Genomic DNA, 16,852 nt, shown 5'->3' with positions numbered 1-16,852 from the left:
CCCAACGTGGGGCTTGTAAGCTTGTGCAAGGAAAGCATTTAAAATTGTATTATTTGAACATACCGCTAAGGTAATGCAACCAGTTAACGTGGTCAAAGTTGGCCAAATATTTACCGGATCCAGCTCTTTAGCTGCATCATTTCTGCGGCACCCACGCATGGTTTCTGATAGCCCAACTGCACAACACACGTTCCCCTTCCCTTTTCGCAACATTTGGGCAGCATTTGCCATTTAACTGACCCAAGCCGCCAACTGCGAAATGCAAAATGCAACTACTGCCACTTGTGCAACGGCAGCAGCGGCAACAGCAGCAACAACAAAACTTTCTCTGGCCAAGAATGCGCGCAGCTGCAGCAACAGTTGCTGCAGTTGCAACAGCAGCAGCAACAATCCTCGCATGTGGGGATAAAGAAATGCTCGAGGCCCAAATGAAAAAAATGGGGGAAAAAAAATGGGAAAAATGGAAAAAAATGGGAAAAATGGAAAAATAAAAGACAGAAATACGCGGCCAGATAGTCCGAAGTCTTCCGTCTTCTAGTCCAGTTCAAAGCTTTTGGTCCACTCAAGTCATTCATGGCAATTGAAAGGGGAGGGTTAAAGGGGCCAAAGGCGGGGGTTAAGGGGAGGAACAGCACCCGCCGCGTGTCGATTGAAAATTTATGATCACAATTTTGGTTAATGCATTTTCGTGTTTGTGCCATGATTACCAAATGTTATTCACGCTCCACTGACTCGCCTGAAATGTGTTAGTGCTCGTACACGGAAAGAAATATCAGTATTTAATGGCAATGCAATCATTAGTGTAATCATTCAGGGATCTCACTTATTTGGCACTTTGGCCGCCTTCGTTTGATATCCTTTAAATATCCTATATTTATCGCAGCACTGCAGCTTTTTCAAAAGCGCTTTCCCATTTTTCTCGAGTTTTTGCATTGTGTATGTGTGTGGATGTGTGTGCGTGTGTGTGTGCGAGTTTCCTTGGTCAGCAATCAATGCCAAAATGGCGCGGGCGCATTGCGACTGCTTACGGTTAACTAAACATTCCAAACGCTCCAAAGACGACAAACAAACGCCATGGCAGCCGTTTTCCAGGCCCGGCATTAGGTTTCAGCCGCAGTTTTTCGGCACTAAGTCGATTTTGGTCTCAGGTATCCGCTGCTGAACACCAATAAGTAGCCATGCTAAATGCCAGAGTTGTCACCCCCTGCATCAGCACTGATTATTAAAGCAGCAAATGCAAACTACTTGATGCTTTCGATCATAAAACATAGGTACTCGTGTATTCCCTTTTATAAACCTTCTCAAGCTGGAAATTAGCTAAAAATTTGTAGTCTGCACAACAGGTGGCAACTCTGGCGTAATACAATCCATTTCGTCGGCTTTTCGGTGGCAGCTGCCGCAAACACATTTCTGCTCGTTCCTAGTGGTTGTTGCTTGTTGGTTGTGATTGTCGCTGCTGTTGTCGCATTTCCGTTTTGCTGCTGCTGCGGCTGCTGCTGCTGCTGCTGCTGTTGCTCCCATTTTTGGGGTTAGGCGGCTGGCAGGCGTAGGATTGCCGCAGGAGAGCCGGGCTAATGTGTCTTGTAATTTGCATGGCCATTTGTGAAAAAAGTGAAAAGTTTTTGTTTCATTTTTGTTGCCTTATTTTGTTGGCCGCTGCGAATCGCTGTTGCCGCTGTTGCCGCTGTTGCCGCTGTTGCCGCTTTTTTGCGTAAATTATGCGGCATTTTTACCGTTGCCGGTGGAAAACAGTAGCACTTACAAGCTCCTTTTACGGCCGCCTGACTGCTGACCAAAAGCGGGCAAAAGCAGTTGGCGCTTTTCTCATTCAAAATAGTCACCAAAAAGCCCCGAAAATAGCAAAACTAGCTAAACTAGCGAAAAGAGCCAAAAATGCCAAGAAAATGAGCAACTTTTTATGGTTATGATTGCGTTGTGTCTGCTGCTGCTGCCGCTGCTGCTGCTGCGAATGCTAAATATGCCATGGAAAATGGTGGAAAAATGGAAATGCCAAATGTCCCTGCCCGCCCACCTCCCCAAGCAGCAGCCCCATCCCGCTGCTGGCCACGTGGGCGTATGAGCAATGTGGCTCAAGTTGTTGCTGCTGCTTTCACACACAATTAGCGTGTGTTGCATCTTTGTGTGGGTGTTGCACCTTCGCCCTCCTCGCCGCCCCTCCCTCCGCCACCCAACCGGCTAAATAGAAAACTGCAGCACGTCCATGAATCATGCCCAGACTTAAGTCTATTGTTGCTGCTGCCGCAGTTGTCGTTGACACAATCAACAGAAGCAGCAGCAGCAGCAGCAACAGCAGCAACTGAAGCTGCAACATGAGAAGCAACAGCAATTGATTTGGCCAACATACGGGCTGCTGATTGCCAGCCCCTGACTTGGTTTCTTTGACTAATGATACAAACGACAACAGCAACACCAAACACCAAGTGCAGCAGCAACAACCGCATTGCGCAGCAGCAACATGTTATGTTGCTGACACGCGCTCATCGTTAGCAAAGCGAACGAGCACTTGAGATTTTCTCGCAGTGTCTTATGCGTGGGCTCAGCTCGGAATGCTGTAGACATACTTGTATACTATAGTGCATTTCCTGGGAGTTTTTCACCGTCATTGTTGGTGTTGCTACTTGGGAATTTCTGGTATTGCTGCACTTGAAATATTTCGCCGCTCTTCTGCTGATGATCTTTGCTATGTTGCTGCCCGCTATTTATGTTATTCTTATCAATTGTTGCAAGCAGCAACATTTGCAGCTGCTGCTTGTGTTTTGCAGATGGAAATGCAATTAGTTATATGATAGCTTACCGCTAGGAATGCTGTTGATTTGTACCAAATCTTAACCAACGATTGTTGATGGCACTACGCCAAAGTGGAGAGCTGCATTCAAATTGTAGCGGCTACCGCTATTAAGTAGTAGGTATATAAATATTTATATGTACAGACGAAAAATCACGGCTCTCTGTGCAACCGACACCTGTTCGCCGCTCAATATCAAAAGAGCACGTGACCACGCTGCAACATCGTCGCTGCCACAACGGCAACATGTTGTTGTTGCCGGCGAGCGGTCAGCAGGAGAAATACTCGTACATATGCACATATAAAAAACACACAACTCCGAAAACAGCAGCATTCGCCTTGTAATATCATAATTCACACGGTGTCCGACCAACAAAAAAAGGGGGTGTGGCACGGGGGCGGACGAGCAGCACGATTCCGATTGTGAGGCTGCGATTGCCGGCGGGTTAACAGCGATAAATCGATTGGACCATAGGGGCAACAGGTGGCCAATACGACGCTCCTTGTTTCAAGAAAAAATTGCGAAAAAAAACAGGGGCACACCGCCAAGGGCAAGGGCTAAAAATCAACTGGTTTTTGCGGCAAGGACCAGTCGAAAATACAAAAGCTAACTGGGTCTGTAGGCCACAAAAAAAAAAACAAAAAGGGGATAACAGTTAGGAGCGGGAATAAATAAGATCAAAGCCCTGCTGAACTCTGAAAGATTTGAAAACATAGGTGGGCAAAACAAAAAGGAAGCGCAAAAGGCGCGCGTGCAACCTTGAGATAATTTAATCGAATCGAATCTGTTTGAGAGCAAACACAGGCAGCCACACACTAAATGCACAAGAAAATAATGCAAAGTACATGTATATAATACATAAAATAAAAGGAAAACTAAAACACGTCGATGATGCCGATCGAGGCGAAATGCAGCCGCAAACAATTGAAAGCATTTCGCAAAACGCAATTGCAGAACAAGAGCGAAAGCGTTGACAATGAAGGCGGGGAAACAATGCGTTGTGAAATCGCTACACGCAGAGAAACAGGGGCATCTTACATCGATGTCAACTAATTAATGCATGCATTTTGTGGAAAATGCCCTCAAATATCGCACAAGTCAGGTATTCATACAAATATCCCTAGAAATGCAAAACTAGTTTCAAGCAGCTTAATGGCGATACAGTGATAGTTGAAAATAAGTAATTAAATATCATATATATTATTATATGTGTCTAAGTTCTTAATCGAAAAATTTATAGATTTTTTCCCAATTTTTTCCCCAACATATTTGACTCAAAGTTACACTCATTTTCTGCGCACTCAACTTCTAAGTTTGCCATCTATTGTTTTATTTGGAAAGATCTCGAGTGTTACACGCATTTCCCCCCTATGTTTCCCACCTTTTCCCCCCTTGCCCTGAGATGTGTGCAAACAGAAGGGAGTTCGACACAGAAGTGGCTTTCCTGCTCGATCAGCAACTTCTGCCCCACAGAAGAACCAAGGCTCTTCAGGAGCTATAGAGAAATGAGTGCTGAGCATCATCATCAGCAAACACTGATAAATTATTTGACAGATTATATTTGCGTTGAACTTTGGGCCGCGGTAAGAAAGACGGCGGCAACATTAATAAAAATGAGAACACATGCTGACGGGATATCTCAGGTGGGCAAAAAGAGGGGGCGTTTCAAAGGGGGGAAGCGCTGTTGGGGGGAGGTGGTTGCAAGGCACAAGTGCAGCCACAAGTTGATGAGGCAAACGCAGAAAGAACATACAAATGTGGTCAGAAGAAAAGGAAACTCTGGATACCCTACCATTTGTAAGACAATACATTTCTAATTTAAGATTGAGAAAAGCCATTGTTATACTGCAAAGATGTAGTGTTCTATATAAAAATGTACATCTACAAGAAAATAGTTGCAATTCCTATAAAATTCCTTCTCAATAAAGTTTGTGTGCGAAGTTATTTGTTTGGCTTTCAGGGAGTTTCCCTTTTTTGGTTGCCTTCGTGGGGCGCACGAGTCCTGAACTTGTATAGCTTGAGTACCCTGCATTTCAGGAAGGGTATTTGCAACAAAAAACAATAAAAAGAAAAAGAAGCACACTCCATGTTGCAGCTGAGAGAAAGCTGGGGGTCTGCTGCACTTTTGCCGTTGCTCTAACAAATGAGCGTCATGTCTTTGCCCGTCGCAAAACAAATCTGAGCAATTTTTTATGATAAATAACACCCGGCTGAGGGGTAAATAGATGGGGGAGATGCAGTTGGAGGTGGGGTACATACACACATACACACACACATACATACATACAACTAGGCAGAGACTGTTATATTTAGTGTAGGCCCCCGGGCAGTTAACGGCGAGCAAGAGGGGGGCGGAGGAGGGGCTTGGGGAGCGGCAAACAGCCGGCAGCTTGTGCAAACAAACAAATCGCCGTAGATTTATTTTAGTGCAAAAGCCTTAACACACTAAATTGCTCAGGCATGCGTGGGTTAACCATCTCTGGGGGCTTTGGAGTCCACAGGAGACTCGAGCCAGGCGATCCATTGCGAACCAGAGGCGCATATCGATGTGGCGATGAAAAATACTGGCTTTCAACGCGGTAATTAAAAGATGAATCGTCCTCGTGGTCCTCACAGCCTCTCTCACAGCCCGTCTCACTCGCACCACCATCTCTCCCTCTCTCTCTCTGTCTCACACACACGCTGAGGTTCGAATACAAATTATGCTTCATTAGGCCAGATAACGCCCCAGATCAAGGCTGCAACATATATCCACCAAATACATTGGCTGCATGGTACGTATGTATGATTGATTAATGCTCTTAACATGTCCGCAGCAAATTGGAATGGAATGGAACGGAACGGCATTGGAATGTGCCGGCGATGGGCGGTAAAAGTCGAGCTAACGGTCTATGGATAACGATTTTCACTCGATTTTGAACTAATGATATTTCGCCTTTTCAATCTTTGTAGAAATGTGACGTTGTTAATCATCAGGAATGGTGGCATGTTATCATCGGGAATAGTGGAATGGAACAGCTCAACAGTTCCTTATAATTCCCAATCAGCGATATCTTGGTAGTGGAACTACACTTACTAACTTAACATAATTAACAGATGCTTGTGACTGGCCAACATATGTAAACGAAACTTAAGTGGAAAAGCCCAACCGATGGCTCATTAATTATTATCTCGGAGGATCCGCTTCCGAACAAATTTTGTTTTATTGCATTGTGTTTTTTTTTATTGTTCTTTTTTTTTTTTTGTTTTTTATCAGCCAGCTGCAAATTGTTCTTTGAAATTCGCGCGTGCCAAAAATAAATTTCAGCTTTAAAGCGAAACAAAACATAAGAAACTGAGGAAGGGGCCTCGGTTTTATTTTCCTGAGGATGTTACCTGCTGACTTCTGTTTCGGTTTCTGTCTCGTTTTAATTTTTATGGCCCGGCACCCTTGTCTCAAATGCGTTCTGTTCATTTCATTGCCGTTGGCAGCTGTTTGTCGTTTCGTTTTGTTGACCCAAATTTCTTAACCGAAGATTTCTATCAGACGAGCCTGGTCAGAAGTGCATGAAAATTAAAACCCTTTTGGTCGCTGGGGTTACCCCTTTTGGTTTTCGTCTAGTGAAAGTACTTGGCGCGTGACTTCTTCAGCGTAGGGAAAATGAAGGAAAGGACAAAGAAAGTGAGTTCCTGGCCAGCTGTTTGGCTAACTGTAAATGGACAGTTAGGTTCTTAGCCCCCGGAGAAAGTTGTCGCTACCCATTCTTCCAGATCGATCTATCATCAGAGGAAATGGAAGATGGTAAAGATATTGGTTTCCCTACAATAGCCTAGTCGCATGATCCCGTTACCGTCTGGTGAAAGTTATTTTTAGGGGTTTGTGTGGGTAGAATACGACAGATGTTTCCAAATTGAAATATAAAATGGCGCTTAAAGCATTATTAAAACGGTTCGTTTATAAAGAATAAATATGAAGTTAGCTCTAAGTAAGAATGACTAGTAATTTTTCAGATATACTGCACTGTGACTCGAAGCAAATCATGTTTCCCAGGCTTACCCAAATTACATATTAGATTAGAAAAGCCTCGGCACTCAGATTTCCGCATAGAACTCACCTGCAACGAAATGCAATGAAGAGAGAAAATTAATATCGGTTTGTAGGAAAAATGAAGATGAAAATGGCAACTCTTATTAATAGACAATCAATCAGCGGGTTCCGACAAAAGGCCGACAGCCATTGTGGTGTGGAACCAAGCCGATCTTGGCCAGCAATTCATCCATGGACCATAGACTCTATACACCGAACCCCAAGATAATGGCCACTGTATGGCCCCTGCTCTGCAATTAAGCGGCAATTCAGTTCAGAATCGAAATTGGAATTGCAATGGGAATGGCAATGGGCAATGGCAAATGGCAAATAGCAAATGGCCAATGGAAGTGGCCAGACATGGTCACCAAAGGCCCATAGTGCGGAGTCAAGTGCAAACACTTGCGACCTGTCAGCGTCCAGCGACCAGCAACAATGGCCTTCTTGCTTTTCCGCTCTGCGAAATTGATTAAACTCATTCATAATGACAACGGCGGCAGGTCCAATAACGAGTTCTAGAACTGTACCATTTTGATTTGTTTCCCTTTCAGCAGGAACCATTAAGTCGAATACAGTTTGCCTTTCATTAGGGTACTAAAATACAATGAGCCGAAAACTATGTTTTAATCAGCAAAATGTTTAAGACTCCTCTTTTTAGATCGATGTATTTAAGCCGTTTTTAAAGTGGGTTTCCTTGGGTTTTAGTATCGCAGATTCTAATAATTTATGCAAAAATACATGACCACATTTTTAAATCGTGTTTGTGGCCAAAATATATCGGGGTTTCATTCCCCAGTTCACTTCCTAGCTGTTATACTCAAAGCAGAGTGTATCTCCTGTCAACAGTCAATTGTGGCTAATGAACTAATGGACACTTCATGGCCAAAAGCAAGCCGAGTAAAAATCACTTCTCCTTCTCTGTTTGCTTGTGGCCTAAAAAAGTGTGACCAGCCTCGGTTTTGAGGGGGAATGGGGGAGTGGGAGTGGCGAAAAATAGGGAGAAAGGAAAGGCGTGGCCTGCAATTTACACAGGCCGCACAAATGGGGGAAAAAAGATATGATCCAATTCAATTTAAGCGCGTGTCTCATGGCGAAGGTAACAACAATTTCAATGCATATATTTGTATTTGCAGTGACCCAGCTGCATGTGTTGTTGTTGTTCTTGCTTGGTGTTGTACAAATGCAATTACAACTAAAACACACAGCAGGGGAAAAACACGAGGAAAATGGGGGCGGGAAATGGCGGAAAACAGGGGGAAGGGCTAGTCAGTAAACGAAACACGAAGAGCCATCATACACACACACCACCAATGAGGAGGTGGACAAAACGGGGCGGGGGAAAAAGCGACTACAATTTTTTTTTGTTTTTTTTTTCTGTTTTGCTCCGCCCACTTTCCCACAACCATCGAAACGAATGACGAAAAACGCGAATGGGGGAAATTAGGGGAATGTAGCCAGAACCGAGTCAGTACAAAAATGTTTAAGCTGTGAAAATAATAGCAATTAATTGCAATTAAAGATTTTGCATAAATATATGGTCACCTTAGAGCTCCTCAAAAGCATTTGGTCACATTACTTTCGAAACATAGCCAATAATTGGGAAGCACTTCCACCAATCATCAATCAATTTCTTAAAATGTGAAAATATATAAATATACTAAAACATAAACCTGGCTGGCATTTAAAATCAACTGTATTTTCACTTCCAATTGAAAAGCTGTAATACAAATAAATTCGCTTCTTTGAAGCCAAGCTCTTTGTCTTCGCAAACTCCTCATAATTTTTGCATACCGAAAAAGGAAACGTGAATCAATCTACCCTTTTCCCCTACTGAAAAAATATAGGAAAGAGATTGTAGCCGGGGGAGCTAGGGTGTGGGAGGGGGAGGGGGAAGAAAAGGGAAGCGGCACCAGAAGAATTGAAAGGCGTCTGCATTTAGATGAGACAGAGTGGGAGGAGGGGCAATTTCGTGGGGCGGAAAGGGGGGCGGTTTTCCTCTCTAGGTGACGAACGTCATCGTCGCCGCACTCAAATCGTGGGAAAATGTTTTTCACGCTCCTGTTGCTGTTGTTGCTGCTATTGCTGCTATTGCTGCCATTGCTGTTGTTGCTGTTGTTTGTGTCGCTCGGTACTGCAGTTGTTGCCACGTTGCACTGTGTCTACGGGTGTGTTGTTGGCATTGTTGTTGCTAGTTGTTTGTCGACTGTGGGCTGATGAAAAGCTTTTTCGCCGCTCGCCGCAATTCGTTGCGCTGCATTAAGCAGGGCAAAAACATAGAAAAGTCCCTCGAAATATACAAAAAGGTAAGGCTCCAGCTTGCTAACTGTAAGCTTCAACTAATATGCTTAAAGGATTTGTATTTTAATGGATTCTGTCAGTTGAGAAAAATGCCATTTACGCTATTTTAGGCAACAAAACATAGCAGCAAATTACGAACTTTTGGTGTACTTCTGTGCAGATTAAAAATCCCTGAGATACACATACGAGTAGAGCCAAAAATACGAATAGCGAAACGCAGTGCCGAATATAACATTCACCTGATCTTCCAGTTCGTTTCTTCGCTTATCGCACACGCATGCCGTGCCCTTGGACCTCCCCCTGCCGCCCACTGCCGCCCACCGACCAAATCTACCGCCCACACGAGCGCACTTTGCCTTCGTCTTATCAGCAGCAAAAAAAAAAAAAAAAAAAAAAAAGCGAGAAATATAAAAAAATGTAAGCAACAGAGTTTATCGCCAAAACGGCTGAGCACTTGCATATATGCAATTCCAAACAATTTCTCCGCTGTGCGAGTTTTGTTTCTAATTGAATTTCAGGCGTTTTCAATTTCTTTTTTTGTCAGCTTGCTTTGGGTTTACGGCTCGTTAGACTGATAATGCACAAGCAAATGACTGATAAAGCCAAAGCCGGCTATAATAATAATAATAATAATAGCAACAACAACAAAACTGATACTAGTGCGAACTGCAACAACAAAAATGGTCAAATATGTTCACGGCCGTTTTAGTCATTTTAGCTTAATCAACACGACAGAAAGTCTGTCAGCCAATAAAATACAATCGTTGTGCTATAAAGTATATCCAAGAATGATAAAATGCATTTTGTGTGTCATTTAAACTTAAAGCCAACCACATCTAATTTGGAATGTGATTTACACATGTTCTACAGCACACTTTAGCTAACTTAAATCCTTACTAAAAATATATTTTTGAATTTTTTAATTTCTAAACTTATTTCTTAACAGTGGTATTAGTTATAAGTTTGAGCATTTAACAGCACACTTTAGCCAACTTTTAGTATATTAGAATAAAACCGTGCTAAAAGTATATTTTTGAATTATTTTAATTTCTAAAATATTTCTTAACAGTGGTATTAGTTACAAGTTTGAGTAGAAAATCTTTACGTAACTACCACACTGGCACGGCCCACACTGCGTATGCTTGACGCATCGCGTATACGCCATGTGTGTGTGATCGTGCGCTATATGCGATTTCACGCGACTTGACTCACCCTGTTTGCTTATGCAGCAGGCAGCGGCAAATAGAACACAAATATTACACCGCGCTGGCAAAGATAAATATTGCACAAAATCCCGAATCTCAGTCGCTAAGTGAATTTTCCTATTTCCTTTTCTTCTTCTTAAGCTTGTTGACCAATTTCCTTAATTTATATCATGTGCTTGGCCTTTCGGACTTCCTTGAACTTTATATGCGTTATGCATGCATTTTCAAACGTGGCGTTTATTTCTTGTGCGCTCTTTGCACATTACACAAAAACACCGAAAAAAAAATTAATATATATAGAAAAACGTTGCGAATATTAAGAGTGCGACGGATAATTAGGGGGAATTATGAAGGCGAACGGCACGAACTGAAAGGAATTTTTGCCTTTGAACACGTAGACGCGACGCAGACGCGATGACGACGCGGCAGCGACGCGAACGGCGGCGTCAGCAGAAAACGCGTGCAGCCTTGAGAAGATCGCGATAGCGACTGAAACGGCAGCAAATTCACCAAGAACATGCACAAATCTCAAACGGCAATACAAACAAAAAAAAAAGTACATAAGAGAATAGTATCGCCCAAAACGCCAGGCGATTTTTGCGCGCGTTTTAAAACGCGCGCGCGCACGCTGAGAAAGGATGTTGCGGCTGTGTTGCGGCTGTTGCAGCTGCTGTTGCCGTTGCTGCAACAGTTGCTGCTGCTGCTGCTACTGCTGCTGCCTGTGCCGTTGCTGCAACTTGTCGTTGCAGTTGCCTCAGTGGGAAAACGCGCGACGACGCATACAAATAACTAACTAACAGCGACTGTAGTAAAATGACAACTGAAACCGCAGCAGGCGAAATGAAAACGAGTAACGATAGAGCAAAAAAAAAAGTAAAAAAAAAATAAAATAGAAGAAAAAAATACAAGGCACACACACACAAGCAGCCGCGGGCAAAATAAATAAAATAAAAATTGACGATGGGCAGCGGCGACGACGCCGACGCCAAACGCAGCTGCAGTTGGCTGGTTCTACGGGTCAGAGATGCCAAAACGCTAATGATTTTGTCGGAAAATCAGCGCCCAGTTAGCTGTCGCCCGCGTTATGCAACACTTTATATAACCATGTTTTAAGTCAATTTTTAGTATAATTTTTAGGTATATTTTTCTTATCGCAAGCACATTTAAAGTGCGGAATCTTCGGTATACTTTCCTTATACTGACTCAAATAAAAAAAACTGCAATTAAAAGAGTCTCAAAATCTGAATCTCAAACTAAATCTATTATTCCAAATATTTGTGGCGCTCTGGAGTTATATTCCCATATTTTCCATCAAAAACGCGATCCAAAAATTAAGTAATATCTCAGCTTTTTTCTGAGTCTCAACCCAGATCAGCACTGATTCTAACATTCTTTTTGCAAACTTTTCACTTTTCGCTGCACTCACCGTCGAGATGCAGTGCGAGCGAGAGGTGGGCGGCGCGGCGAGCGAGCGGGACGGAGCTGCGCTGAGCGGAACGGAACGGCCAGTGCGACAGAGAGGGGGCGAGAGCGGGCGGCGGCGCTTTGCTGCCACGCTTCGTCAGCTGTTCGTTAGTCGCTTTTCTCCTTTTTGTTTTTATTTGTCGTGTGTGCGGAAGTGCAGAGCGTGGCGGTGGCGACGACGCCGGCAGAGGCGGTAACGTCGGCAGCGGAACGCAGCGGCGTAAGTGCAAGGCCGTGCGAAAGAGAGGCAGTGATGGCGGAAGCGAGAGGGCGCGAATAGTGTGGGACGGAAACAGGTTTCTCGAATTTTTTTAATAATTTTATTTATAGTGAAATGAAATTCACTCGATTTATTCCAGTCTCTTCTACTTCAGCTCAGTTTTCCTTCTTACTATTATTTTTTAAAATTTAAAATAAATTAAAAAATAAATTAAATAAATATAAATTTATAGAAAAGCATTTGAAATTTTAAACTACCAAGCCTTTAGGTCTTATATTTTTTATATTATATCAATCATATATAAAATGAATTTAAATTGATCGGTGTAAAATTGCGATTAGCGCGTTGTTTTTTCATTTCACCCACTCTTTACTCAGTTTACAGCCACAGTCATCCATGGCAGTGCACAGAAAGAAATCAGACATGCATCCCATTCGTTGAACATATGAATGGTGCTTTAGAATACTCTTAATAAATTAAATATTTCTCAGTTTAGGGGGTATTAAAAGGCTTGATTAAAGTATTGCTAAAAACAATAGCTGAATAAGATTTTTAATTGAATTCCCTAATTTTCTTCTCTGTGTACGGAAGTCTTCTCCCATTCCATTCGCAAATTGCACGCGCGTGCCCTTGAAAATTAACCGAGCAATCGAGCCAAGGCAGTTGTTGCCAAGACCCCACAGCCGCCCACCCGCCCCTCCCCCCCTTAGATGAGCTCCTTCACCGCCCCCTTCCCCGCGGCACTTTCAAACTGTTTGCTGGCAAACAAAAGAAAGTGCACAAATTGTTGAAATTTTCTTAGCGAAATCAGCAACAAACGAATTCGAATCTCGCACGTAAAATGTTGCTGAGAGCCAATGGCCAATGGTTTTCATTGCCAAACACAGTTTTTATACAAATGCGGTAAGGTTTTTCTTTTTTCCTTCCTCTTTTTTATTTATTTGTTTTTCTTTTTTGCATCGCTATTTTTCACCTAGTTGCGCAAAAGGAACGAAAATAATTCGCCAAAAAATCAACACAAATCACAAGGTATAAGGCGTAGGATCTGAAGTACGCAAGGAATGGGAAAAGGGTAGTAAGTGCGGGTATGGCGATAAGGGGTTAAGGTTTGTCCAAAATATTCAAAACCAATAATATATTTTAAAGTGAGATCGCTGTGCAAGGAGCGCACATTTACTGAAACTAATTAAGTTCTCTTTCCCTGTTAAATATATTTAATATGTTAAATATTATATTCGCACTAGATATTCGCACTATGCGATATTTTTGGGCAAGAAAATTAAAAAATTTTTCTTGGGATTTTCGATGGCAATTTTCTGCGGTCGAGAAGAGTGTAAAAGGCTAAGACTTTCCAAGTGTGTACATGCATAGACATGCACAGGCCGATTTACATATCTGTGCCGATCTGCACACATGTGCTGGTATGTATGTGTGTTTGTTTGTGTGTTTTATGTGCGCACGCTGCCAACTGCGAGAAAAACTACAATGTTCAAGGTCGTGCGGCGAATGCACCTAAAGCAACAACAACAAACGGAGCAACAAAAATAACAAACAATCGGTCATTCAGACGGATAGCATACGCAAAATGTTTGAGTTCTACAAATTGCAAAAACTAGTGCAGGAAACCAAATGGCGACACACACCCATGAAAGGTACAGTGGGCCCTCGAGAGCTGGTAACTATGATTTCAATTGGTTTACAAATACTAATATACCACTTTTGTTTCGTTTTATAATATAACATTTGATACATGACATGGTGACTTTGGGAGATTTATGCAGATCAAACAGTCATACTTTGCAGGCTTTTAAATATGTGTAGGGTTTAAACTACAAACGATACGTAATATTTTTTTTTATAGAGAAAATTGCCCAAAAGCCCTTAAATGATATTCGATCTTCTACTGTACGCATGTACATACATACATGCAGATGTATGTATGTATATAGAACAACAATTTGCGCCCGTCAATTGCAAGCGCGTCGCTGCCGACGTCGACCGCGGCTGCGGCCGCGGCAGCGCCGTCGCTGCCATTGAATTTTCACTGTCAAGGTCGAACGTTGTTCTGATGCGCAACGCAATGCGCAATGCGATCGCCGAGTGGGTGTGCGAGTGGGATGGCGAGCGGGGGCGGTGGATCGCGACGAGGGAGAGGGCCGATATGTGCGAACGAAAATGAGAACACAGCGGAGAAGGAGAACGGGTGCACAAAAGCTGTGGGAGAATGCTAAAATGCGAAAGAAGGAACGTACGAAGAACAAAAAAAGAACACGAGAATGTGGGAATGGAGAATGCACACGGACTCTGCTTCTTCTTCTTTTACTTCTGCTGCTTCTTCTTCGCCGCACAAGGCGCGCACAGTGGGTGGGATCAAGCATCAAATAGCGATCGCCCTAATGTATGTATGTGCACTAATATTTATTCGGACACTTTGAAAAATAAATAGTAGTTCCTAGTTTGTTATAAGTAAGTAGTGGTAGTGGTAAAAGTATTTAATAACAAATCCAATTCCTTAGTACACTTTTTACTTTATTTTTTGTTTTAATATTTGGACACGTGTAGAATTAAATTCTTGCACTGCCCAAACAATTATATACGCCCTAAGATAAATTCCTATAGCTGAATTACATTTGCAATGCCCCACAAAGTATGCAATATTTATCATTCACAAAAACTAAACGTATTCTGAACGTAAATGAATTTCTAAATAATTTATTCGATAACGTACAAATGTCTGAATTCGTTTTCAATTAAATTTCCATTTCGTTCGTTGGCGTTCCGCCCATTCCAACACTGTTCGTCATTTCCCTGTCGATCACCCCTTGACCCACTGTGCGGGTGTATCTGTACGTAAGTATGTGTTTGTGTGTGGGCGCTGTGGCGGAAACGATATGCGGCTTATGTAATGCGACAGCGACAACAACAATCAGCGGCGACGCGTTGGCAGCGTCGAGTGCATACGCACACGCTTCCACCGCCCACCGCCCATCACCCCCTTCACCCAGAGCCCCACTGAACACCCACACCCCACTACCCCAGTACCCCCGCCCCACCAGCGGCGTTTGCTAAACGCTTCCTGCACATTGTTGCTACGCTTTTCATATCGCTCGGCGTCTGTTTCTTTTTCTCTGTGTGTACTCTTATTTTTTCCCCCTATTATTTTTTGATTTCTTTTTGCAGCGCCTTTTGTGCTATTTGCATGTTTTCCTATCGCATTTGTTTTCTCAAGTTCGCGCGCAGCTCTTGTGCAATTTGTCATAATACCGCCCCGGTGCTATCCACGCTAACCCACTATACCATACCATTCCCATTACCACTGCCATTCCCATTCCCAGTCCCATTACCGTTCCCACCCACCCGCACACGCGGCGTATGCGTAATATTTCAAGAGAAGTGCGCACAAAAAATTGCAGCGTTTTGTCAGCGGCAAAACGTAAACAAAAACAAGCCGCCGCCAAATGCACTTTTCGCCATAAATCAGCGAAGAGAATGGAAAAATCAGCGGACGCAGGGCCAGGGGGTGGAGGGGCAGGTAGGTAGGAGGCGGTAATATCGGGGATGGTTACAGACCCGCGGGCGCCACGCCCTCTGCCGGGCAAATGAAGACATAATTTGACATAAGCGATGTTAAAGTTCACCAAATCCCAGCCATCGAACGAACATCAAAAGGCAACGTCCAAACGAGGGACAAAAAGTCTAGGGAAAAACTTGGATGTGAAAACAATGCCACCGAAACCGACGTTTTTTATGCCCTAACTAGGTAAATATTAAGACTAAGCTAAGCATTCTAAGCATTTTAAAACTCCAATACAATATTTAATACAATGATTCTACATTTTAATAGAGATATAAATGTATATCATTTAATACGTGAGGCAAGCGTAAAACGCCTAAAATAGAGTATTACGAAAAATAGTGGGAACCTGAGAAAATACTTTTGCATTCGACTGTTAATGATGTGGGGCAGGAGGAGCAAATGGAGCTCGCCGGTGATTGACTTGACTCAACTTGTTGATGGCTCCGCGCCTGCGCGGTCGGCACTTTTGGTGATAATGTCAAAGTCAGCCAGCGGTCGGCCACGCCTCCGCTGCCCGGCCGCCCCCTCCTAGGCAATGCTTAATCATGCAAGCGGCAAGAAAACCGAAATGCAGCAGCAGCAAATGCAGCGCCTGTCAAAGCTGCGATTAATCTCACTCAGGGAAAGGCAGGATGAGGGGCACAAAGTGCAGCAGCCATTGCGGCACTGCAGACAGTGGTCAAAAGCGCAAGAAACTAAGCCAAAAATCATGCAAATAGCAATATTTAGGCATTTCAGCATCATGAAATTAGAAAATAAACAAGATATTTATGTTAAATTCTGTTTTATTTTATTTGAAATAGTGGTGAATCTTCCTTTTCCATCAGCTTGCAACCACTGTTCCCAGCGGCGTCGGCACCCATAATTGAGATATGAACTTGGCAATATTTCATAAAAAGAAAATATGTATAAAAAGAGCCCGTCGGAGGGAAGGAAAAAAGGCGAGAAGACTGGTCAGCCAGTTGGAGAGCCAAGGACCGGCGACGGCGATCGCGGCTTGTTCGTCTAGAAATAACTTAATTGTCACTCAATTACTCAGTTTTCAGCTAAAAGCATTCATTGCTCTGGCTTAACGTCAAAGTGGCTCAAAAGGGGTGGTAGGGGGCAAAGAGGGGTAAAATGGGGGTAAAGCCCTGGACAGAGGACGTGGAGCCATCGGTGAGTTGGAGTTGCAGCTCCAAACTTGGCTACGAACCCGTTGCCTAGGCGTGAATA

The 16,852-nt window shown here is 43.2% G+C and overlaps 1 protein-coding gene across 3 annotated transcripts in view; it reads right to left on the bottom strand.

The window, feature by feature from the left end:
* Positions 1-16,852, bottom strand: part of LOC6550857 — a 94,918-nt gene that overhangs the window by 51,972 nt on the left and 26,094 nt on the right. The window contains exon 1 of one of the 3 annotated variants that reach the window (XM_026981604.1): positions 10,384-10,662. The exons of the other annotated variants lie outside the window; for them this stretch is intronic. The gene's annotated coding sequence lies outside the window, so the exon portion shown is untranslated. Of the gene's footprint in view, positions 1-10,383; positions 10,663-16,852 lie in introns of those variants that run through there. 3 annotated transcript variants of the gene reach the window in all.

The sequence above is a fragment of the Drosophila erecta genome, unplaced genomic scaffold (assembly GCF_003286155.1).
Source record: "Drosophila erecta strain 14021-0224.00,06,07 unplaced genomic scaffold, DereRS2 tig00000126-arrow-pilon, whole genome shotgun sequence".
NCBI classification, from domain to species: Eukaryota; Metazoa; Arthropoda; class Insecta; order Diptera; family Drosophilidae; genus Drosophila; species Drosophila erecta.
The sequence above is the reverse complement of the archived record's forward strand: the minus strand, read 5'-3'. Positions and strand labels throughout refer to the sequence as shown.